Source organism: Balaenoptera acutorostrata, chromosome 21 (assembly GCF_949987535.1).
Source record: "Balaenoptera acutorostrata chromosome 21, mBalAcu1.1, whole genome shotgun sequence".
Classification (NCBI taxonomy): domain Eukaryota; kingdom Metazoa; phylum Chordata; class Mammalia; order Artiodactyla; family Balaenopteridae; genus Balaenoptera; species Balaenoptera acutorostrata.
This window is the reverse complement of record NC_080084.1, coordinates 15,601,913-15,626,343: the sequence shown is the minus strand read 5'-3', so window position 1 is coordinate 15,626,343 and position 24,431 is coordinate 15,601,913. Positions and strand designations below refer to the sequence as shown.

The window sequence follows — 24,431 nt, the reverse complement described above, 5'->3', positions numbered from 1 at the left end:
AGCATGAAAGATGCGAAAACCAGGTATTGCAACTTAAAGAAAAACCTTTGACCTTGCTGTGCTCCTGTTCCCTTGCTGAAAAATGGGAATAATACCTTCCTCACATGATTGTTATGAGAGCTAAATACAACGATATTATAAGATTGTGTTGAAGATTAAATGGGTGTTAATATATGTAGAGTACTAGGTAAATGTAAAGGACAATCTTAATTTTTTACAAAAAAATGAGTTGCTTTTCGTTCCTGATAGTTAAAAGTAGGTTTTGATCTTCTGAGGTGTCATCACTGGGTGGCTATAGACAGTTGTCTTTACAGATTAGGAGAAAAGATGAATGACACTCATATACAATCCCACGAAAGTAGTATACTTCCCTAACTAAATTCTTATTAATTTGAGCTTCTCCTTCTCTTACTCCCTTTTTTGTAATAAAGAAAAATACTGTGAAAAGGCAGGAAGTTAAGAGATGTATAAAATTTATAAATTATATAAAATTGTGCTGGATTGTACATTTGGTTATACAGGAAAATAGTGTTCTGAAGTGTAAGAATTCTGCTTTAGAGATGAATGCAGGGCGAGTCACGGTCTCTGAGTTTTGTTTTCTTCATCTTTAAAATGATACTGTGTGTCACACCACTCTGCTAATAAGCATTTTACATGAATTATCTCCTTTGATTCTCAGTAGTACTATTTTACAGGTGAAGAAGCTGAGGCCTAGGAAGGTTCAGTAACTTTCTTGAGGTTTCACGGTCATCAGCTGTTTGGGGTTGAATTGTGTCACTCCCACCCAAATTCATATGTTGAAGTCCCAACCTCCCAGTTGGGCGTTGCCTCCAAATGTAACCATATTGGAAATAAGGTTTTTAAAGAGGTGATTAAATTAAAATGAGGCCATTAGGGGGGACGCTAGTCATATGACTGGTGACCTTATAAGAAGAAAAAGAGACATAAGGGATGTGCTCACACAGAGGAAAGGCCCATGTGAGGGCCATGCAAGCCAAGGGCAGAGGCCTCAGGAGAAGCCAAACCTACCGACACCTTGACCTTGGCCTTCTAGCCTCAAGAACTATGAGGAAATTAATTTCTATTGTTTAAGCCACCCAGTCTGTGGTATTTTGTTACAGCAGCCTGAGCAGTCTAATGCATCAAGCGATAGAGCCTGGATTTAATAAATTCTGGCCAGTCACTTACTAGTTTTGTAACTTTGGTCTAATGACAACCTCTCTGTGCCTCAGTCTTCTCAACTATAAAATGGCAATAATTGAACATACCCGTACGGTGGTGAGGATTAATTAATTGACAAATGTAAAAGTTGGAAGAGGGGCCACATAGTGAGTACTCAGTGATTGTTAATATGTGCATAGAAGAATGTATGTTTGTCTCTTGTTGTGAGACCTGTAGTTTTTCTGCTTTTTGTATACCCAATATCCTTAGCACCTAGAAAAATACGTGGAATTTTAAAAGATGCCACAGATTTCATTTTCTGCATTTTCATTTGGAACTTTTAAAATTCACAGTATTAATGAGTATGATTGGGATATGATAAAATGCACATACTTCAAGTGTCTAATTTGGTAAGTTTTGTCATAATACATATTGAATTTAATTGAATAAATGTTCTTGATCTGTTTACATTGCGGCATACCGTATTCTAATGCCGTTAGAAGGTGGAAGCAGCCAATGCTTAACAGAGCAGAGCCCTTAGTCAGGTCAGACAGATCTTCCCTTTTCAATTCAGATGTATGGAGCAAATATCAAAAGGCTCTATAGAACTTTGCAGAATTCAGATCCCTGTAGTCCAGCCTTGAGCATTCTGATTCTGCGGGTCTGGTCTAGGACTTACGCTCTGTATTTTTAAAAGCTCTCCGGGTGATTCTGATACACAAGCATTTCTGAGAATCACCAGCAGAGCAAGGAATTGTAAAGTTAAGCTCTCCTTACTACTCACTCTCCTCCCTGACCCTAGCCTCACACGCATCTCCTCCCCCCAAAGAAAGCCAGTGCTCTCTAAGAGTGGTACTTTTATTGTATTTTTTATATTTGGATTATCTTAATGGCTTCTTTTTTCTTTTGAATTTTATTTTATAAGAGTGATCCTTTTAAACACCTAGTAAGCACATAAGCCTTTGGTGAATAATCAGACCACTTCCAGTTTTCCTGCCACACCACTGGAATTTCCCATTTGTCCAATACTGACCCCAGCCTTCGGGAAGTGAACTTTCTGACTTATGTCTGAAGGGATCCTGTGAAAGTTCAGAAAAGCCTTTAAAGTACCTGGCAAGTGCCCTCCCAGGGACAACACCCAGCAAATATGAAATCTCTTAGCCTCTGTGGCATAGGGGCCTTCCAGGGCCTGGACTGAAGCTCCCTGTGCCCAGGGAACAGAGCCAGCATGCCTGCATTTTCCAGGGTAGCGTGCACAGCATGTGCTGCTTGGAAAACCAAGGGTGTCTTTTTTTTTTTTTTTTTTAATTTATTTATTATTTATTTTTGGCTGTGTTGGGTATTCGTTTCTGTGCGAGGGCTTTCTGCAGTTGCGGCGAGCAGGGGCCACTCTTCATCGCGGTGCGCGGGCCTCTCACCGTCGCGGAGCACAGGCTCCAGACGCGCAGCTCAGTAGTTGTGGCTCACAGGCCCAGTTGCTCCGCGGCATGTGGGATCTTCCCAGACCAGGGCTCGAACCCGTGTCCCCTGCATTGGCAGGCGGATTCTCAACCACTGCGCCACCAGGGAAGCCCCCAAGGGTGTCTTTATAGTCCCCGCCCCTGCTCTGAAAGTGCCCCGAGTGCCACCAGGACCGGGGGCTGTGTATCCCACACCTGCTGTCCTCGAGCGGGATCATCTAGAAAGATGGCGACTGGGCCTGAGGAAGACCTAACCAAGCTGGGCAGGGGGAGGCAAGGGAAAGGCAAAGTTGCAGGTGTTCTATGGCGAGGAGGGCAAGACTTGTTTTTACTCTGAAAAGCAGCTCCCTTGCATTTTTGTGCTTTATGTTTCATGATGCAAATAGTTTTAATTTTTTCTGATGGTAGAAGTACACGCTTCTGAGAGGAAAAACATTTTTAGGCAGTCCAGGAAAATATAAAGAAGAAAGTAAGTCACTAAAATTCTACCACCCCAAGACAATCACCATGAACATTTTGGTGTCTATCCTTCCATGCCTTTAGCATGCATAGAATGAAAGTGTATCTCTGATTTTTGAATTTCAAAATCGTTTAATTCACCTCTTTGGGGCAAAGTTCTGATGCCCACTGAGATTGAACGGACAGAAGTAATATCTGGCTCTCACAAACCTTCACACGGTCTCTCTGTGTTGCACTTACTGTAGGGCACTATGTATTCAGGTGGCACAGATACCTTGCTAGAAACCAGAAGAGTGGTGGTAGACATGTCTCTTGGGCTGTCTTTCTTAACTATGTGAGGTCTCAAGTGAGTCCAGCAAGCTCCTGAGCTGCTGGAATTCAGGTGGTTGATTGATCCGTAGGCTTTTATTAAATGCATGGGAAGAGAGGAAACAAACATTTATTGAGCAACTATGCTATTCCCTTAAGAACTGTGTGTAAAATACTTACTTTCCTTCCCAAAGTCACACGGCTCATTTTTAACCTAATTGGCTCTAAACCCACTGCTGGTCTCACCATACCATACTACCTGACTTAACAGCCCACAGGTGCTTTTGGCTATCACTGTTTTTAAGATATTCCTTAGGAGGTACTTTAAAATCAAACCTCTGAAGGTTTATTAAAGACCCCAGAGACCCGCATCAAGTTGTAAGGGCAAGATTTCAGGGCAGGTCACTACTTAGTGAAAATCAGGCTTCACTATAACTCTTTAAAGTATCAGATTTGGATGGCCAGGGTCCATTAACTCTAAAATGTATTCTTAAGTAGTTGATCAACTTGAACTACTGGACAGTTTTATTTAGTTTTGGTGTAGTTAATTCTAAGTCATTATTTCAGAAAATAAGAGTGACCACTTTTTAACAGTTTATGTATTTTATTTCAATAAATAATGGCATCGTCAGCCAGGATGTTTGACTTCTTTGTTTATACTTGGAGGACATGCACACAGGTCACTTAGGAGGCTTTTCAGATCATTCAGATAGAAATGGCAAAGAGCATGGGTGGAAAGGCGTGTGATACAGCCCTGTTTTATTTACATTGTCTGGGGTCCTAAGACCTCACCTGCCCACTCCTTGAAACTGATAGTATGAAACCAGCATAAATACTCACCGGTTCATGGTTAAGTAGATAGTGTGCTCTATAAGTGGTGCCTCTTTGTAGAGTTCCAAGAGGCTGATACACAATCTGCAGGAAATTTTTCACTTTTAATTTTCAAAGCGATTGAACAGATCAGCAAGAAACCTTGCCCGCTCTTTATGTAAAAGATAGAATTGAGAGACCCAGTCCTGCAGTATTTTTTTTTAAAGTAAAACTAACACAGAACTGAGGGATTGTCTAGCTGGATATTGGATCTGTTATTTGGGGAGACCAAAGGTTTCAGTCTATTTTAGGGACCATCCCTGGAGACAGAAGTATGATGATCATATGATCACAATCTGAGCCCACCTGCATTTGAGAAATCGGCCCATCCTTTTTTCTTGAATCTTCTATTTACACTTAAACTTATAAAATTGTATTTTTATTTCATTTTCTAAAATGATTATGCCTGACCCATTTTATTGTTAGTTATAAAAGTAAGGAGACCATAAATGAAATTTGAAGGGTTAAAATTATAGATTTTCCTCCTGTCCAGAAATAACCACTGTTAACATTTTGTTGTGTATCTTTCTATGTACATTTCTATATACATATATATGCATAAAAAATACGGAGTGTGGCAGGTTGTTGTTGTTTGGTTTAGTTTGGTTACAACATATGATCATGCTGTCTTTATCATTTCTCACTTACCTCCTGAACATCCTTCCATCCAGGATTGTAAAACCAGAGCATTATTTTTAAAGGCTCTTTATAAGTGAAGGGTATGGGCGTGGTGGTGAGGGCCTTTAGTGCCAGGCTAAGGAATTTTTTCTAAATTAACTTGTAGGGAGAGAATGGAGATCATTGAACACAATAGTCTCACACTTTACCAAGGCAGACTCTCCTTCTTTAAGCTCTAGGAAGCTGCATTGGGAAGACAGGAAAGGGAGCAGAACACCATAAAATCTTTTATGTAGAGAAGGAAAATGGGTAGTGGGAAGAAGGCACTTGCCCCAATTTTGCCAAATTTGACTCAGAATGCCACTGGAAATACCTTAGGGAGGTGGCGTGTTTAGGACTGAAGCCGTCCTCCTCTCCACCCACCCCTTCCACCAAGATTATGGGAGAGAAATTGGTGATGGTGAGGACACAAATCATTGTTTCACCTGTTTTGCTTAACCCAGTCCTTGCTGGTAAGGGTTTTGATGGGAGGGAGCCCAAGGGTGAAGAGGAAGTTCTGGAGAAAGACAGCAGTAGTGAGGAGTCTTGGGGCAGTCAGAGGCATTGGGAAGCAGTAGTAAAGGAAAGTAGTAAAGGTCAGGAGATGGACACAAGGAGGAAACAGGAGGCGGCCGGCTGCTGAGAGGAAAGGAGATGAGGACATCAGAGTATAAAAGCTGAGCCTGCAGGACTGTGCTTGACTGTGCTTACTTGACTCAAGCACCCATTGCCTCTGAGGCAGCTCTGCAGTGGGGACCATCAAGGCTTTCTGTCCTTGCTCTGGACCAGTTTGAAGCCGTCAGAAGTGATGTTCAATGAAACATGCCAGTGACTTCCATTCTGTGTACTGAGACTCCATAATGTTTGAGTAACCCACTGAGCACTCACTGAACACCTTCACCCCGGCAATACCAGCAGGCATTTTGTACGCCCGATTGTTATGAGTCAGGACATGTATTTGGCACTCAGGATATATAAGAGCACCTAGGCCCCTGGACATTCTGAGAAATAAAACCGTGGAACAAAACTACAGTAAATAAGGACAGCAAAATACTGTTAGAAACCAGAGACCTAAACTAATGTTTATTTCCACATATGTCCCACTCTGAAAAAGCAAAAGTATTGTTTTCCTTTTAAAAAGAAGAATCAAACACTTACTGAGCCACACCAAGATTTACAGCCCGCTTCCATCTCTTTCTTCTCTTCAAACCTGCACATATTCCTAGTCGTTGCTTAATGTGTGTAATTGCAATAATTTTAATAATTAAATGTAACAGTAATATTAAAATACTGGGCAATGGATTTGGTAAGAGTGGTTTCCATATAGATATATTTTATTTTATATGGGAGGTATTTTATTACAATATCAGTAGATCAGCTAATTTGATCCAATTTATTTACATTATGATTTAATGAAGAGCCTATCTTTGATTAGCAATGGATGTTAAGATTTTGCTTTCAGTTTCTGTTTCTTGTTTATCTAATCATTGATCAGCTATGCACAAATGCGTTAAGAACTCAGGAAGTCACATCTCCTTGGAAATCACAGAATTCTTTCATAATGCAAATAACTGACCCAACTTTAGTGTTTTGTAAACTTATATTATTCATTACCTCTGCAGAGAAATGAGAGAATAAAGGGAGTTAATTTACTGGTACAGTGCAGAAGAAACAGACACCACAGACTTCATTCCTTTAAGGCCACGTACCCTCTTTACCTGCTCATTAAAAGGAAAGCATCTCTTTCTTCGTTAAAGTTTGATGCAGGCTCCCTGTTTCTCTCTTCTGCTTTTTCATACACTTGTAATCCTCAAATACAGAGACACTTTTTCCTGTACAAAAATTCTCAAAAGTATTGGTCTACCAACCCCTGGTTGGTCTCCAAGACCCATTCAGGGAGTTCACAAGGTCTAAACTATTCTCATGAGAAGAGTTGTTGTTCTCACTGTGTAGTGGTGGACACAACTACTGGCACCTTAGTACCTGTCAAGACAGTGGCACCAAACTGTACTAGTAATCACTGTATTCTTCACTTTTTTATAAATTTATTTATTTATTTATTTACATTTTATTTTTGGCTGTGTTGGGTCTTCGTTGCTGCGTGCGGGCTTTCTCTAGTTGCGGTGAGCGGGGGCTTCTCTTTGTTACCATGTGTGGGCTTCTCATTGCGGTGGCTTCTCTTGTTGCGGAGCACGGACTCTAGGCGCGCGGGCTTCAGTAGTTGTGGCTCGCGGGCTCAGTAGTTGTGGCTCGCGGGCTCTAGAGCGCAGGCTCAGTAGTTGTGGCGCACGGGCTTAGTTGTTCCGCGGCATGTGAGATCTTCCCGGACCAGGGCTCAAACCTGTGTCCCCTGCATTGGCAGGTAGATTCTTAACCACTGCGCCACCAGGGAAGTCCTCCATTTTTCTTTCTCAAGATCACTTTGGCTATTCGGGGTCATTTGTGTCTCCATACAAATTTTAAGATTTTTTTGTTCTGGTTTTGTGAAAAATACCATTGGTAGTTCGATAGAGATTGCATTGAATCTGTAGATTGCCTTGGGTGGTATAGTGATTTTGACAATATTGATTCTTCCAATCTAAGAACATGGTATATTTTTCCATCTGTTTGTGTCATCTTCGATTTCTTTCATCAGCATCCTATAGTTTCCGGAGTACAGGCCTTTTGCCTCCTTAGGTAGGTTTATTCCTAGGTATTTTACTCTTTTTGATGCAGTGGTAAATGGGATTGTTTCCTTGATTTCTCTCTCTGGTCTTTTGTTGTTAGTGTATAGAAATGCAACAGATTTCTGTGTATTTATTTTGTATCCTGCAACTTTACCGAGTTCACTGCTGAGCTCTAATAGTTTTCTGGTAGCATCTTTATGATTTTCTATGTATAGCATCATGTCATCTGCAAATTGTCTTCTACTAAACCAGATACTAAAGAGGTTTGCAAAAATGTAGAATTTAAGTTTTTCCTTGTTTGTTTTGAAATATGTTTTTCACAAAATATATCTTATTTATTTTAATGTGTAATGGTTTGGTTTTAATTTTTTTTAAGTTTTAATTTTTAATATGGTGAATATCAATTGATATAACCCACACCAACAAAAGTTCTTTGGTGTCTTCAGTAGTTTTTACCAGTGTAAAGGGGTATTGAAACTAAAGTTTAGAAAACACTGGTCTTAAACATTTAAAGTTAATATTTTATTCCTGGTTGGATAGAGTGGGCATGGAGATCTGCAGTTACCAGAAGACGACTGTCAATTTGGGGCAGGTGATTGTTTGGCTTCAGCAGCTAAAGCCATTCAGAGCTAGACTGGAGGGAAACATCGCCCCTGCAGTGCCTGGGACCTTGCAGGCTCCTATGCCAGCCTCGGCTTTGAGAGGACCTTCTACTTCTGCTGCTTATTGTCTAGAGACCAGCCCAAGAATAACTGCGTTAAGTGGTGATTTGAACAGCTGGATGATATGCCACCCATTCATTCTCAGAGAACCTCATATAGGCCTGGACTGAATACCTTTCAGAAATGCTTATTCCTCCCCCCTCACACTCCCTTTACCAAATGCAATACAAGCTCATTTCAAGAAACTTGGAAAAGATAGAAAGGGAGTTTTTAAAAGTTAATGTTTTTGAGTTCCTAAACCTAAAGACACACGCTGTTAAACTCTTTTGTATTTCCTTTGTATTTTTTAACATATAGCTTTACAAATTTTTTAAGTACAAAGGCTTATTAAGGCATTTTAACAGCTTTAAAACTATACATGTATTTTCCTCATGTTCATTGGTTTTTTTGTTTTTTTTTTTTTAATTTTATAGCTACTTTATTTATTTATTTATTTATTTTTGGCTGTGTTGGGTCTTCGGTTCGTGCGAGGGCTTTCTCTGGTTACGGCAAGTGGGGGCCACTCTTCATCGCGGTGCGGGGACCGCTCTTCATCGCGGTGCGCGGGCCTTTCACTATCGCGGCCCCTCCCGTTGCGGGGCACAGGCTCCAGACGCGCAGGCTCAGTAGTTGTGGCTCACGGGCCCAGCTGCTCCGTGGCATGTGGGATCTTCCCAGACCAGGGCTCGAACCCGTGTCCCCTGCATTAGCAGGCAGATTCTCAACCACTGCGCCACCAGGGAAGCCCTGTTCATTGGTTTTTAATAACTATTTTTATTTAACATACTATCTGTATATCTTAGAAATTAAATGCAGCAAACTATCTCTTTTGTAAAGTTGCCAAGGAGACACTAACCCTGTGAGATGGGTTCCTAAGCTGCAGGTGATTTAAATTATCCAGGGAATGTTTTCATCACAGCATTTTCTTTATACAAACATGCCTCACCCCAATCCTTAGAGTCACAGGGTAATGAGACTTTTGTGGGGTGGGGGGGAGGGGAGGGAGGTATAGGTAATTTACAATGTTTTATTAGTTTCTGGTGTACAGCAAAGTGATGGGGGGTATGTGTGTATATGTATGTGTACACATATATATACATATGTATAGGTATATTTATATACTCTTTTTCATATTTTCCATTATAAGTTATTACAAAATAGGTTCTTATTGTTTATCTACTTTATATACAGTAGTTTTTATCTGCAAATCCCAAACTCCGAATTTATCCCTCCCCCACCCCCTTTCCCCTTTGGTAACCATCAGTTTGTTTTCTTTGTCTGTGGGTAATGAGACTTTTTAATAAAGCTTTCCTTTCCAATTAAATTCAGGCTTCTGGATAATGGACCAAAGGTAGGCAGAACCGCCAGAGAGAATCTTCCTCTGCTTATCAGGAAGAAAAAAACAAAACAAAACAGCATTCTACTTATCTCTGCACCCTTTTCCCCATCTATCAAATGGGGATAATACTGTCATGCACAGTTGTGATGAAAGGTCAGTGATTATGTACTTATGTGCCTGTCTTGGGCACATGCTAGTGGCTCAATTAAATGACAGCTTTAAAAAAAATCATACTCGGTTGCCTAAATCTACCACAAATGTGTGGGCATGGAAGATTAGATGAGATGACAGCTCGCTCAACACATTTATCTCAGCCTTGTGAGACCAGAGGCAGAGGACCTGTGCTTGAAATTCTGACCAACAGAATCTGTGAAATGGGGTTTTAAACCTCAGTCCCCTAATCCATACTCCTTTATCAGTTTGCTTTTTCTGTAAATGCTTATCTGAGATGCTGGAGAGATGTATTCTGTGATGGAGTTAAAAAAAACAAAACAAACCTAAAGCGGTTTCTTCCTGTTGACAGAACAGAACCTTTCACCTGGATTCCCTTGAAGTGGCCCAAACCCCCGTCCAGCGTTGTTGCCCTCTGTTTTCTCCTGTGCACTGTTCTTCCTCAGCAGATCGCCCTCTGTTTTCTTCTGTGCACTATTCTTCCTCAGCAGATCGCCCTCTGTTTTCTCCTGTGCACCGTTCTTCCTCAGCAGATCGCCCTCTGTTTTCTCCTGTGCACCGTTCTTCCTCAGCAGATCGCCCTCTGTTTTCTCCTGTGCACCGTTCTTCCTCAGCAGATCGCCCTCTGTTTTCTCCTGTGCACCGTTCTTCCTCAGCAGATCGCCCTCTGTTTTCTCCTGTGCACCGTTCTTCCTCAGCAGATCGCCCTCTGTTTTCTCCTGTGCACCGTTCTTCCTCAGCAGATCGCCCTCTGTTTTCTCCTGTGCACCGTTCTTCCTCAGCAGATCGCCCTCTGTTTTCTCCTGTGCACCGTTCTTCCTCAGCAGATCGCCCTCTGTTTTCTCCTGTGCACCGTTCTTCCTCAGCAGATCGCCCTCTGTTTTCTCCTGTGCACCGTTCTTCCTCAGCAGATCGCCCTCTGTTTTCTCCTGTGCACCGTTCTTCCTCAGCAGATCGCCCTCTGTTTTCTCCTGTGCACCGTTCTTCCTCAGCAGATCGCCCTCTGTTTTCTCCTGTGCACCGTTCTTCCTCAGCAGATCGCCCTCTGTTTTCTCCTGTGCACCGTTCTTCCTCAGCAGATCGCCCTCTGTTTTCTCCTGTGCACCGTTCTTCCTCAGCAGATCGCCCTCTGTTTTCTCCTGTGCACCGTTCTTCCTCAGCAGATCGCCCTCTGTTTTCTCCTGTGCACCGTTCTTCCTCAGCAGATCGCCCTCTGTTTTCTCCTGTGCACCGTTCTTCCTCAGCAGATCGCCCTCTGTTTTCTCCTGTGCACCGTTCTTCCTCAGCAGATCGCCCTCTGTTTTCTCCTGTGCACTATTCTTCCTCAGCAGATCGCCCTCTGTTTTCTCCTGTGCACTATTCTTCCTCAGCAGATCGCCCTCTGTTTTCTTCTGTGCACTATTCTTCCTCAGCAGACCTCGAGCTCCTCTGTGACCCCTGCCATACCGTTCCTTCACCGTCTTCATCAGCATGCCAGCCATCCCTTCAGTCTTTAGATCGCTGTGCACGTTTTCTGCTTTCTGAAATCTTTCTCACCTTCATCTACTAGGTCAGCCGGCTTCCAGGGGGTCTTTTCCGCGTTTGATGCCTCATGATCAGCTTCATCATTTGCACACAGCGTTGTCTATACATTCAGTTTTGCTCTGCCTTCTTTCTATCTCAGTCACTTACAGGCCTATTGCTCCTACTAAAGTGTAAACATCTCAAGAGCAGAACTGGACCTTACTCCACTTTTTATCTCACCTCCCCTCAAATGTTTGCTCAACTCAAGTGAGAAAATCGTCACAGGAACACACCATAATTTCCTGTACGGAACTGTTCATGTTTGGCCAGGGTGTGAGCTCCTTGACCTCCTGAGAGATATTTAATTAAAAGACAGAAAGACACTTCTCCACCCTCAGCCACTGATTAGACTGTTTTGTTCAAGTAGAGAAGCTTCTTCTGGCTCCAGCTCCGTTGCTTCTCAGGACAGCTGAAATCCTAGTAGCTGCACACATTGTGGAATGAAGAGGAGGATGGCAAAGCACGGGCTGCGTTACACTTCGAGCCTGACATTTTTCATTTCATTTACGCTCCAAGCAACCACCGCTTCTACTAGTTTTTTCCCCAAGGAAAAGAGCCTTGATACATGGTAATCCATTGTTACAGATCAGCTGTATATTTATTGATATGCAGAAATGAGGCCCAGACCTGAGAATGAAAGCAGGTATCAGAGCATCACGTAATATATAATCCCATCTGTATCAATATCAATATGTGTATATTTGTATGGCTTTTCATCACAGATGTTAAAATATGTAAATCAAGTCTTTTTACAGTTGAATTGTTCATACCAGGTCAATGTATTGCATTTAGTTAAGTCTCTTAAGTGTCTTTTAATCTAGAACAGTCCCCTTACCGCACTCTCTCTTTTTTATGCCATTGACTTGTTGAAAAAAGCGTCAGCCTTCCTGAGAAAAAACCATCCTGCTGGGCTTTTCTGTTTATTTCTTTGTGTCCTTTCACTTGTTCCTCTGTTCCTTCTACTTACTGCAAACTGAAAGGCTTGATTAGATTTGAAAGGTATGGTTAAATTCAGGTTCACCTTTTTTTTTTTTAAACTTATTTCTTCTATTTATTTATTTTTGGCTGTGTTGGGTCTTCATTGCTGCGCATGGGCTTTCTCTACTTGCGGTGAGCGGGGGCTACCCTTCGTTGCGGTGCGCGGGCTTCTCATTGCGGTGGCTACTCTTGCTGCGGAGCACGGGCTGTAGGCATGCGGGCTTCAGTAGTTGTGACACGTGGGCTCAGTAGTTGTGGCTCGTGGGCTCTAGAGTGCAGACTCAGTAGTTGTGGTTCATGCGCTTAGTTGCTTCGCGGCATGTGGGATCTTCCCGGACCAGGGCTCGAACCTGTGTCCCCTGCTTTGGCAGGCAGATTCTTACCACTGTGCCACCAGGGAAGCCCCCACGTTCACCTCGTTTTGTCAAGAATCACCATCATAGGTGGTGCCGTGTGCTGCGTATGGCATTGCATTATGAAGTAGCTAACGTATGGGCTATTCTGCGTTTGGTGATGCTAAGATGGACCTGTGGATTTGGGTAGCAGTGGCATAATCTCTTCACTGTAAAGGTCTCTCAACTTCAATTCCCTGGTTTCATCTGCTGATCTTTACCTCACTACTTCATTCGTGGTTGAAAAATGGTGGGTTTACTAATTATATTTGTTTACTATGAAATACAGTTAGTTCATCCAAGGCAGAAAAAATGCAGAATAAATGTTGATTATTTTCCTTTCATTGCCGATTTTGAGCCTAAGAGATTGGTGCCTGGTTGTCTATATTGATGATCACTGTTTTGAGGGGGGTTTTGTCACTTTTTTTTCCTTTCACTTTCCATATTTTTCAGCATCGTAATGAACTCGTGTTTTTATATCTTCAAGGTGTTGCAGTTTATTTCAATCATTCTTTCTGATACCTGAGGGCAGCGAAAGGGCAGCATCTTTTTTTAAAAAAACATTTTTTTAAATTGAAGTATAGTTAATTTACATTGTTGTGTTAGTTTCAGGTGTATAGCAAAGTGATTTGGTTATATATTATTTTTTAGATTCTTTTCCATTATAGGTTATTTCAAGAGATTGAATATAGTTAGCTATGCTATACAGTAGTTTCTTCTTTTTTTTAACAAATCATTTATTTATTTTAATTAATTAATTAATTGTTTATGGCTGTGTTGGGTCTTCGTTTCTGTGCAAGGGCTTTCTCTAGTTGAGGCGAGCGGGGGCCACTCTTCATCGCGGTGCGCGGGCCTCTCACTATCGCGGCCTCTCTTGTTGCGGGGCACAGGCTCCAGACGCGCAGGCTCAGTAATTGTGGCTCACGGGCCCAGTTGCTCCTCGGCATGTGGGATCTTCCCAGGCCAAGGCTCGAACCCGTGTCCCCTGCATTGGCAGGCAGATTCTCAACCACTGCGCCACCAGGGAAGCCCTATACAGTAGTTTCTTGTTGTTTGTCTATTTTATATATAGTAGTGTGTATATGTTAATTCCAAACTCCTAATTTATCCACCCCCTCCATCCCCTTCGGTAACCGTAAGTTTGATTTCTATGTCTGTAAGTCTATTTCTGTTTTATAAATAAATTCATTTATGTCGTTTTTAGATTCCACGTGTAAGTGGTATCATATGATACTTGCCTTTCTTTGACTTACTTCACTTAACTATGATAATCTCTAGGTCCATCCATGTTGCTGCCAATGGAATTATTTTGTTCCTTTTTTATGGCTGAGTAATATTCCATTGTATATATTACATACCACATCTTCTTTATCTGTTCATCTGTCAGTGGACACCGAGGTTGCTTCCATGCCTTGGCTACTGTAAATAGTGCTGCTATGAACATTGGGGTGTATGTATCTTTTCAAGTTAGAGTTTTCTCCAGATACATGCCCAGGAATGGGATTGCAGGATCATATGGTAGCTCTATTTTTATTTTATTTTTTTTTAACCAGAAGCCACAGTTTATTTCCTAGGACCACTAGACACTGACATCAGCCGTACCCTACTTGTTTGTGTCAGGTAATGAGGTACTCTGCATGCAGAACACTTCACTGGATCGCCTTTGGGGGAAGCTCATTCCAAGGATTAGAAGAACATTTTTTTATTGTAAACTACACGCAAATTTGCCAGGTCATTTCCAAGTTCTGATGGAAAGTCTATAATTTTTTTTTTAATCTTTATTGGAGGTTAATCGCTTCACAATACTGTGTTAGTTTCTGTTGCACAACAGAGCGAATCAGCCATATTCATACACATGCCCCCATATTGCTTCCCTCTTGAGCCTCCCTCCCATCCTCCCTATCCCACCCCTCTAGGTCATCGCAAAGCACCGAGCCGATCTCCCTGTGTTATGCAGCTGCTTCCCACCATCCTACTATTGGACATTCAGTAGTGTATATATGTCAATGCTACTCTCACTTTGCCCCAGCTTCCCCTCCCACCCCATGTCCTCAAGTCCTTTCTCTATGTCTACCTCTTTATAGCTGCCCTACAACTAGGTTCATCAGTACCTTTTTTTTTTTTTTTTTTAGATTCCATATATATGCATTAGCATATGGTATTTGTTTTTCTCTTTCTTACTTACTTCACTCTGTATGACAGACTCTAGGTCCATCCACCTCACTACAAATAACTCAAATTTCGTTTCTTTTTATGGCTGGGTAATATTCCATTGTATATATGTACCACATCTTCTTTATCCATTCATCTGTCGATAGACATTTAGGTTGGTTCCATGTCCAGGCTATTGTAAATAGGGCTGCAGTGAACATTGTGGTACATGACTCTTTTTGAATTATGGTTTTCTCAGGGTATATGCACAGTAGTGGGATTGCTGGGTCATATGGTAGTTCTATTTTTAGTTTTTTAAGGAACCTCCATACTGTTTTCCATAGTGGCTGTATCAGTTTACCTTCCCACCAACAGTGCAAGAGGGTTCCCTTTTCTCCACACCCTCTCCAGCATTTATTGTTTCTAGATTTTTTGGTAATGGCCATTCTGACCAGTGTGACATGATACTCATTGTAGTTTTGAATTGCATTTCTCTAATAATTAGTGATGTTGAGCATCTTTCCATGTACCTCTTGGCCATCAGTATGTCTTCCTTGGTGAAATGTCTATTTAGGTCTTCCACCCATTTTTAAACTGGATTGTTTGTTTTTTTAATATTGAGCTCCATGAGCTGTTTGTATATTTTGGAGATTAATCCTTTGTCGTTTCATTTCCAAATATTTTCTCCCATTCTTAGGGTTGTCTTTTTGTCTTGTTTATGGTTTCCTTTGCTGTGCAAAAGCGTTTAAGTTTAATTAAGTCCCATTTGTTTATTTTTGTTTTTATTTCTGTTACTCTAGGAGGTGGGTCAAAAAAGATATTGCTGTGGTTTATGTCAAAGAGTGTTTTTTTCTGTTTTCCTCTAAGAGTTTTATAGTGTCTGGTCTTACATTTAAGTCTTTAATCCATTTGGAGTTTATTTTTGTGTATGGTGTTAGGTAGTGTTCTAATTTTTTTCTTTGACATGTAGCTGTCCAGTTTTCGCAGCACCACTTATTGAAGAGGCTGTCTTTTCTCCATTGTGTGTTCTTGCCTCCTTTGTTGTAAATTAGGTTCCCAAATGTGCGTGGGTTTACCTCTGGGCATTCTGTCCTGTACCACTGATCTCTATTTCTCTTTTTGTGCCAGTACCATACAGTCTTGATTACTGTAGCTTTGTGGTATAGTTTGAAGTTGGGGAACCTGATTTCTCCAACTCCGTTTTTCTTTCTCAAGATTGCTTTTGCTATTCGGGGTCTTTTGTGTTTCCATACAAATTGTAAAATTTTTTGTTCTAATTCTGTGAAGAATGCCATTGGTAGTTTCATAGGGATTGCATTGAATCTGTAGATTGCTTCAGGTATTATAGTCATTTTCACAATATTGATTCTTCCAATCCAAGAACATGGTATATTTCTCCATCTGTTTATGTCATCTTTGATTTCTTTCATCAGTGTTTTATAGTTTTCTGATTATAAGTCTTTTGTCTCCTTAGGTAGGTTTATTCCTAGGTATTTTATTCTTCTTCTTGCAGCAGTAAATGGGAGTGTTTCCTTAATTTCTCTTTCTGATTTTTCATTGTTGGTGTATCGGAATGCCAGAGATTTCTGTGCATTAATTTTGTATCCTGCAGCCTTACCAAATTCATTGATTAGTTCTAGTGGTTTTCTGGTGGCATCTTTAGGATTTTCTATGTATAGTATCATGTGATCTGCAAACAGTGACAGTTTTACTTCTTCTTTTCCAATTTGTATTCCTCTTATTTTTCTTCTCTGAATACCGTGGCTAGAACTTCCAAAACTGTGTTGAATAAGAGAGTGGACATCCTTGTCTTGTTACTGATCTTAGTGGAAATGCTTTCAGTTTTTCACTACTGAGAATGATGCTTGCTGTGGGTTTGTCATATATGGCCTTTATTATGTTGAGGTAGGTTCCCTCTATGCCCACTTTCCAGAGAGTTTTTATCATAAATGGGTGTTGAATTTTGTCAAAAGCTTTCTCTGCATCTATTGAGATGATCATATAGTTTTTATTCCTTAATTTGTTAATGTGGTGTATCACATGATTGATTTGAGTGTGTTGAAGAATCCTTGCATCCCTGGGATAAATCCCACTTAATCATGGTGTATGATCCTTTTAATGTGCTGTTGGATTCTGTTTGCTAGTATTTTGTTGAGGATTTTTGCATCTATGTTCATCAGTGATGTTGGTCTATAATTTTCTTTTTTTGTGATATCTTTTTCTGGTTTTGGTATCAGGGTGATGGTGGCTTCGTAGAATGAATTTGGGAGTGTTTCTCCCTCTGCAATTTTTTTTTTTTAAAGGAATTCCTTTATTTTAATTTATTTATTTTTGGCTGTGTTGGGTCTTTGTTTCTGTGCAAGGGCTTTCTCTAGTTGTGGCAAGCGGGGGCTACTCTTCATCGCGGTGCGCGGGCCTCTCACTATCGCGGCCTCTCTTGTTGCGGAGCACAAGCTCCAGACGTGCAGGCTCAGTAGTTGTGGCTCACGGGCCTAGTTGCTCCGCGGCATGTGGGATCTTCCCAGACCAGGGCTCGACCCCGTGTCCCCTGCATTGGCAGGCAGACTCTCAACCACTGCGCCACCATGGAAGCCCCCCTCTGCAATTTTTTGAAAGAGTTTGAGAAGAACGGGTGTTAGCTCTTCTCTAAACGTTTGATAGAATTCGCCTGTGAAGCCATCTGGTCCTGGACTTTTGTTTGTTGGAAAATTTTTAATTACAGTTTCAATTTCATTAGTTGTGATAGGTCTGTTTATATTTTCTAATTCTTCCTGGTTCATTCTTGGAAAATTGTCCCTTTCCAAGAATTTGTCCATTTCTTTGTGGTTGTCCATTTTATTGGCATATAGTTGTTTGTAGTAGTCTCTTGTAATCCTTTGTGTTTCTGCAGTGTCAGGTGTGATTTCTCCTTTTTCATTTCTAATTTTGTTGATTTGCACCCTCTCCCTTTTTTTCTTGATGAGTCTGGCTAAGGGTTTATCAATTTTGTTTATCTTCTCGAAGAACCAGCTTTTAGTTTTATTGATCTTTGCTATTGTTTTATTCATTGGTATTTCATTTATTTCTGCTCTGATCTTTATGATTTCTTTCCTTCTACTGACTTTGGGTTTTCTTTGTTCTTCTTTCTCTAGTTGTTTTAAGTGTAGTGTTAGATTGTTTATTTGAGATTTTTCTTGTTTCTTGAGGTGAGATTGAATTGCTGTAAACTTCCCTCCTAGAACTGCTTTTGCTGCGTCCCATAGGTTTTGCATCATTGTGTTTTCGTTGTCATTTTTTCTATGTATTTTTTTACTTCTTCTTTGATTTCTTCAGTGATCTCTTGGTTATTTAGTAGCACACTGTTTAGACTCCATGTGTTTGTGTTTTTTTACAGTTTTTTTTTTCCTGTAATTGATTTCCAATCTCATAGTGTTGTGGTCAGAAAAGATGCTTGATATGATTTCAATTTTCTTAAATTCTCCGAGGCTTGATTTGTGACTCAAGATGTGATCTATCCTGGAGAATGTTCCATGTGCACTTGAGAAGAAAGTGTATTCTGCCACGTTTGGGTGGAATGTCCTATAAATGTCAATTAAATCTATCTGTTCTATTGTGTCATTTAAAGCTTCTGTTTCCTTATTTATTTTCTGTTTGGATAATCTGTCCATTGGTGTAAGTGGGGTGTTAAAGTCCCCTACTATTATTGTGTTACTGTTGATTTCTCCTTTCGTGGTTGTTACCATTTGCCTTATGTATTGAGGTGCTCCTATGTTGGGTGCATAAACGTTTATAATTGTTATATCTTCTTCTTGGATTGATCCCTTGATCATTATGTAGTGTCCCTCCTTATCTCTTGTAACAGTCTTTATTTTAAAGTCTATTTTATCTGCTATGAGTATTGCTACTCCAGCTTTCTTTTGATTTCCGTTTGCATGGAATATCTTTTTCCATCCTTTCGCTTTCAGTCTGTATGTGTCTCTAGGTGTGAAGTGGGTCTCTTTTAGATGGCATATACATGAGTCTTGTTCTTCTATCCATTCAGCCAGTCTGTGTCTTTTGGTTGGGGCATTTAATGCATTTACATTCAAGGTTATTATTGATATGTATGTTCCTATTATCATTTTCTTAATTGTTTTGGGTTGGTTTTTGTGGGTCTTTTTCTTCTCTTGTGTTTCCCACCTAGAAAAGTTTCTTTAGCATTTGTTGTACAGCTGGTTGGGTGGAGCTGAATTCTCTTAGCTTTTGCTTGTCTGAAAAGCTTTTGACTACTACATCGAATCTGAATGAGATCCTTGCTGGGTAGAGTAATCTTGGTTGTAGGTTTGTCTCTTTCATCACTTTAGGTATATCCTGTCACTCCTTTCTGGCCTGCAGAGTTCCTGCTGAAAAATCAGCTGATAACCTTATGGGGATTCCTTTGTATGTTATTTTTTTTTTCCTTGCTGCTTTTAATATTTTTTCTTTGAAATTAATTTGTTAGTTTGATTAATATGTGTCTTGGTGTGTTTTTCCTAGGGTTTGTCCTGTATTGTATGGGACTCTCTGTGCTTCCTGGACTTGGGTGACTATTTCCTTTCCCATGTTAGGGAAGTTTTCGACTGTAATCTCTTCAAATATTTTCTCAGATCCTTTCTTTTTCTCTTCTTCTTCTGGGACCCCTTAATTCGAATGCTGGTGCCTTTAGTGTTGTCCCAGAGATCTCTGAGATTGTCTTCAATTCTTTTCATTCTTTTTTCTTTATTCTGCTCCTCAGCAGTTATATCCACCCTTTTGTCTTCCAGCTCACTTATTCGTTCTTCTGCCTCAGTTATTCTGTTATTGATTCCTTTTAGTGTGTTTATCATTTCAGTTATTGTGTTGTTCATCTCTCTTTGTTTGTTCTTTAGTTCTTCTAGATCTTTGTTAAACATTTCTTGTATTTTCTCAGTCCGTGCCTCCATTCTATTTCCCAGACTCTACATCATCTTTAGTATCATTACTCTTAATTCTTTTTCAGGTAGATTGCCTATTTCCTCTTCATTTATTTGGGCTTGTAGGTTTTTACCTTGCTCCTTCATCTGTGACATATTTTTTTGCTGTTTCTCTCTCTCTTTTTTTTTTTAATGAGCGCGATTGTGTTCCTGTCTTACTGGTTGTTTGGCCTGAGGCTTCCAACACTGGAAGTTTGTAGGCTATTGAGTAGAGCTGGGTCATGGTGCTGAAATGAGGAACTCCGTGAGACCTCACTCCGATGAATATTCCCTGGTGTCTGAGGTTCTCTGTTAGTCCAGTGGTTCGAACTTGGACCTCCCACCGCAGCAGCTTCGGCCCAACCTCTGACTCGTGAACCAAGATCCCACAAGCCACGTGGGGCGGCAAAAGAAAAAAAACAAAAACAATAACAAAGTAAAAAATAAAATTAGACTAGGAAACTAACAGATATGTTGGAAAGAATACAAAAATAAAAATATAGATGACTTAACAACTTGAAGGTACATCAGTACCACAATAGTAAAAAAGAGAAGGAGGGAAAAGAAGAAAAGGCAGGTGGGTGGGGGGGGAAGGCCTTGGCTGTGGAGGGCAGGGCCTAAGCAAGGGTGTGGTTTGGGTGGTGGGTGGGGCCTATGCTCAGGACCCACAGGGCTGGAAAAGGCCCTGGGGGCTGTGGGGGGGGTGGGGCTTAGGCTCAAGGAACAGAAGGGGCCCAGGGGTGCCCCCCACCCCTGGTCTCAGAGGGTGGGGGACCTCACCTGGGAGCCCAGCGGGCTTCCTGGGCTCAAGTGGGCAGGGCAAACACCCTCCACTCCTCTTCTGCTCCTCTGGTCTGGGAGGGCCCCTCCCGCCTGCCTCTCCTGATCTCTGTGGCCTCCTTCCTATGCCCCCAAGGAGCCACGTGGCCTGGAGGGAGCTTTGGAGGGCAGGGGACCAGCCTGGGAGCTCAGCAGGCTCCCTGGGCCCGAGTGGGCTGGGTGATCACCCTCTACTCCTCTCCTGCTCCTCCCGGACGGTCCCTCCTGCCTGCCTCTCCTGATCTCCCCGGCCTCAGGGGCACCGATCCTGTCTGGCCTCCACTTCTCCTCACCGTCTCAGCCCCCCTATGTCCTACCAGTTCACTTTGGGGTTCCTCCTGTCTCCTTGGGCATCAGTGTACCCCACCAGCGGCCGGCAGGCGCCCTAGTTGTGGGGAGGTGCTAACTCCGCATCCTCCCACACCGCCATCTTGACTCTGCCTCCAGTAGCTCTATGTTTAGTTTTTAAGGAACCTCCATCATGTTCTCCATAGTGGCTATATCAATTTACCTTCCCACCAGCAGTGCCAGAGGGTTCCCTTTTCTCCACACCCTCTCCAGCATTTATCATTCGTAGACTTTTAAGCAATGGCCATTCTGACTGGTATGAGTTGATACCTCGTTGTAGTTTTGATTTTCATTTCTCTAATAATTAGTGATATTGAGCCTCTTTTTATGTGCCTCTTGACCATCCGTATTCTTCTTTGGAGAAATATCTATTTAGGTTTCCTGCCTAGTTTTTGATTGGGTTGTTTGTTTTTTGACATTAAGCTGCATGATCTGTTTGTATATTTTTGCGATTTATCCCTTGTCGGTAGCATTGTTTGCAAATATTTTCTCCCAGTCCATAGGTTGTCTTTTCATTTTGTTTATGCTTTCCTTTGCTGTGCAAAAGCTTTTAATTAGGTCCCATTTGTTTATTTTTGTTTTTATTTCCATTACTCTAGGAGCCAATCCAAAAAAATATTGCTGCAGTTTATGTCAAAGAGTGTTCTGCTTTTGTTTTCTTTTATGAGTTTTATAGTGCCTGGTCTTACATTTAGGTCGTTAATCCATTTTGAGTTCATTTTTATATACGGCGTTAGAGAATGTTCTAATTTCATTTTTATACATGTAGCTGTCCAGTTTTCCCAGGGCCACATATTGAAGAAACTGTCTTTTCTCCATTGTATATTCTTGTCTCCTTTGTTGTAGATTAATTGACCATAAATGTGTGGGTTTATTTCTGGGCTTTCTATCCCGTTGCATTGATCTCTATGTCAGTTTTTGTGCCGGAACTATACTTTTTGATTACTGTAGCTTTGTCTATAGTGTAGTATGGTCTGAAGTCAGGGAGCGTGATTCCTCCAGCTCCATTCTTCTTTCTCAAGATTGTTTTCACTGTGGGGCAACATCTTTTTGGTGGAAAGAAATTCCAGGACTGCCTCACTGTACAGAGCTTTGGTATGTCCATTGTTCTTGGGAGCGATGGGCTCTCCCTGCCTGGTGGTTCAGGAATGGAACAGTGCACTTTTGTTCATATACTTCCCCAAGTGCTCAGTAGGACCTGTCATTGTTGGAGTATAAAGAGTTTCTTTGGTCATGTATTTGGTGAAATCAAATTTTTTTAATCAACATAAAAAAAGGCCACTTATATGACCTCACTGAGGATAAGATTTTTAGAAAGAAAAGAGATTGTTGTTTTTTTGTTTTTTAAATTCTTCAGATTACTTAATTAGGAACTGCAGTAGAGCACTGGGATTACTAGTCATTATATAGGATTGGTTATTTTCTTCTTAATTTTAAAAATATGTGAGCAGAAGAGTAATGAAAAGTAGTTTTCCATTTCCCCCAATGAAATTAAACTAAAAATGGAAACGGGGGATATTTAACAGCCAGAATCATCCTCAAAAAGAAATGAAATTTATCTCATAAAAAGAGTGTCTTTGAATTATGCACGTAAAATAAACGTAAAGCAGACTGAGCAATGATATTGACTAGATACTTTAAGCTCGGGGGCAAAAAGTTAAATATTTAGATTAGTGTGAAATGTTAGCTTTGTAGCAGTGTGCCATGGATGGAGTATTCCTGGAACACGTCTTCTCTGCTTGTTTTAACACCTGACCTTGGTCCCTGAAATGGAATGTATAGACGGGAAGACACTCAGTGATGTGGGTGGGTTTGTTTGACATTTTCTCTTTGTTTGTATAAGCCCTTTAGTTGTTTCTTTGCACTCTCTTTAATACCATTGAAAATTTGGTGGCTTTCTAGAGTCAAGACAGTATGGATCTGTCATTCCATAACGATCTGTTTGGGTTCACTGACTTTTCCCCCAGAAAGACTAGACAGTTGAGTCTGAGGTTGAACCTACTTGATTTTTCATTTTATTTTTAAGAATAGTAGATTGATTCCATCAACAAATATGGTTCCTGGCACAAAGATGGAAACTTAGTAGGCACTTGGTTTAAAAATGCATAGTTCCCTGACTGTGCCCCTCAAGTGGGGCTATTATCGTATATAAACTGATTCATTCTGTCTGATAGGCCAAAATGACATGGCATTTAATTGTTTATTAATAAACTTAATATCTTGTCATACGCGCATTGGCCATTTAATTTATGAGTGGTATTTTTCTACTTATCTGTTCCTTGTTTCCCTTACTGATATGTCTGTGTTAGAAAAACAGTGCTTTCTTCACTAGTGTGGTTGATTTTCAGTGGATAATTTCTTTATCATTTGGTTGAAGAAGAAGCTGGTAGTTTTGTGTTTTCTTTTTTCTTCCCCCAGAAAAAATGATAACACGAGCTCCCATCACAGCTGGTGGTTTCCCTTTAAAATAGCGATGAACTCCCTGTTCTGCTTGGCCTCACTGAGCTATAGTGGGAATAAAATGAGATAATGTGCTTTGAAATATATTAAGCACTACATAATGGCAGATTGCAAATGGTACTGCTTCACCAGGAGGACCTGAAACTCGGCTTAAACACAGTGTCACTTAGAATGCGGTTAGTTCCTCTAGAAATACCTTTTTCTTAATTCATGGGCTCTTACAAAGTCCCTAAGTTTCATTACACTTAATATAGACACAAATTGTGTTATTATAATGGTCTCTTGGTATGTTACACTCTGGTGACTGGGGGAATAATCAAATAACCCAGAGGATAGAGAAGAAAGAGTTTACATTTACAGATTGTTATCTTGCTTTCAGGGTCACCATTTTTAATGGCAATCTCCTAGTTTTTTGTTTTTAACTTTTTGTTATGGAAAATTTCAGATATACACAAAAGTAGAGAAATTGCATAATGTTTTGATGTTTTTAACAGTTTAAATCAAGATACAAATCTATACAATCTTTACATTGGGTTGGTCTCTGAAATCACTTCTAATGTGGTAATCTCTGTTCCTTTCTCGTTCTCCTTTTTCCTTACAGTGTAGTTACTGAAGAACTCAGATTATTTGTCCCATAATTTCCTATAGCATGGATGTTGCTGATTGCATCTCTGTGGTATTGTTTAGTATGTTCCTGTTTCTGAATTTTCAGTAAATTAGTAGTTTAGTTATGGAAGACTTGATCAGGATTAAGGTTTGAATTTGCGGTAGGAGAGCAAGAATACCTTATACGTACTAGCAGTTTGTACGTGCACCTAAGGATTAGTTGTATCCTGATCTCTTTTTTGTAATGTTAACAGCCATTGATGAACTTTACCTAATAGCCCATTCCTTTTATATTTAGTTACTTACTTACCTTGGTTATTTTAATGTATTTCATGAAATTTTAAAAACATTTTATATATTTGCCAGATAGCCCTGTATAAAGATTATAACCAT

The 24,431-nt window shown here is 40.6% G+C and overlaps 1 protein-coding gene across 4 annotated transcripts in view; it reads left to right on the top strand.

The window, feature by feature from the left end:
• Positions 1-24,431, top strand: part of RBPMS (RNA binding protein, mRNA processing factor) — a 191,749-nt gene that overhangs the window by 118,152 nt on the left and 49,166 nt on the right. The gene's annotated exons all lie outside the window — the stretch shown is intronic.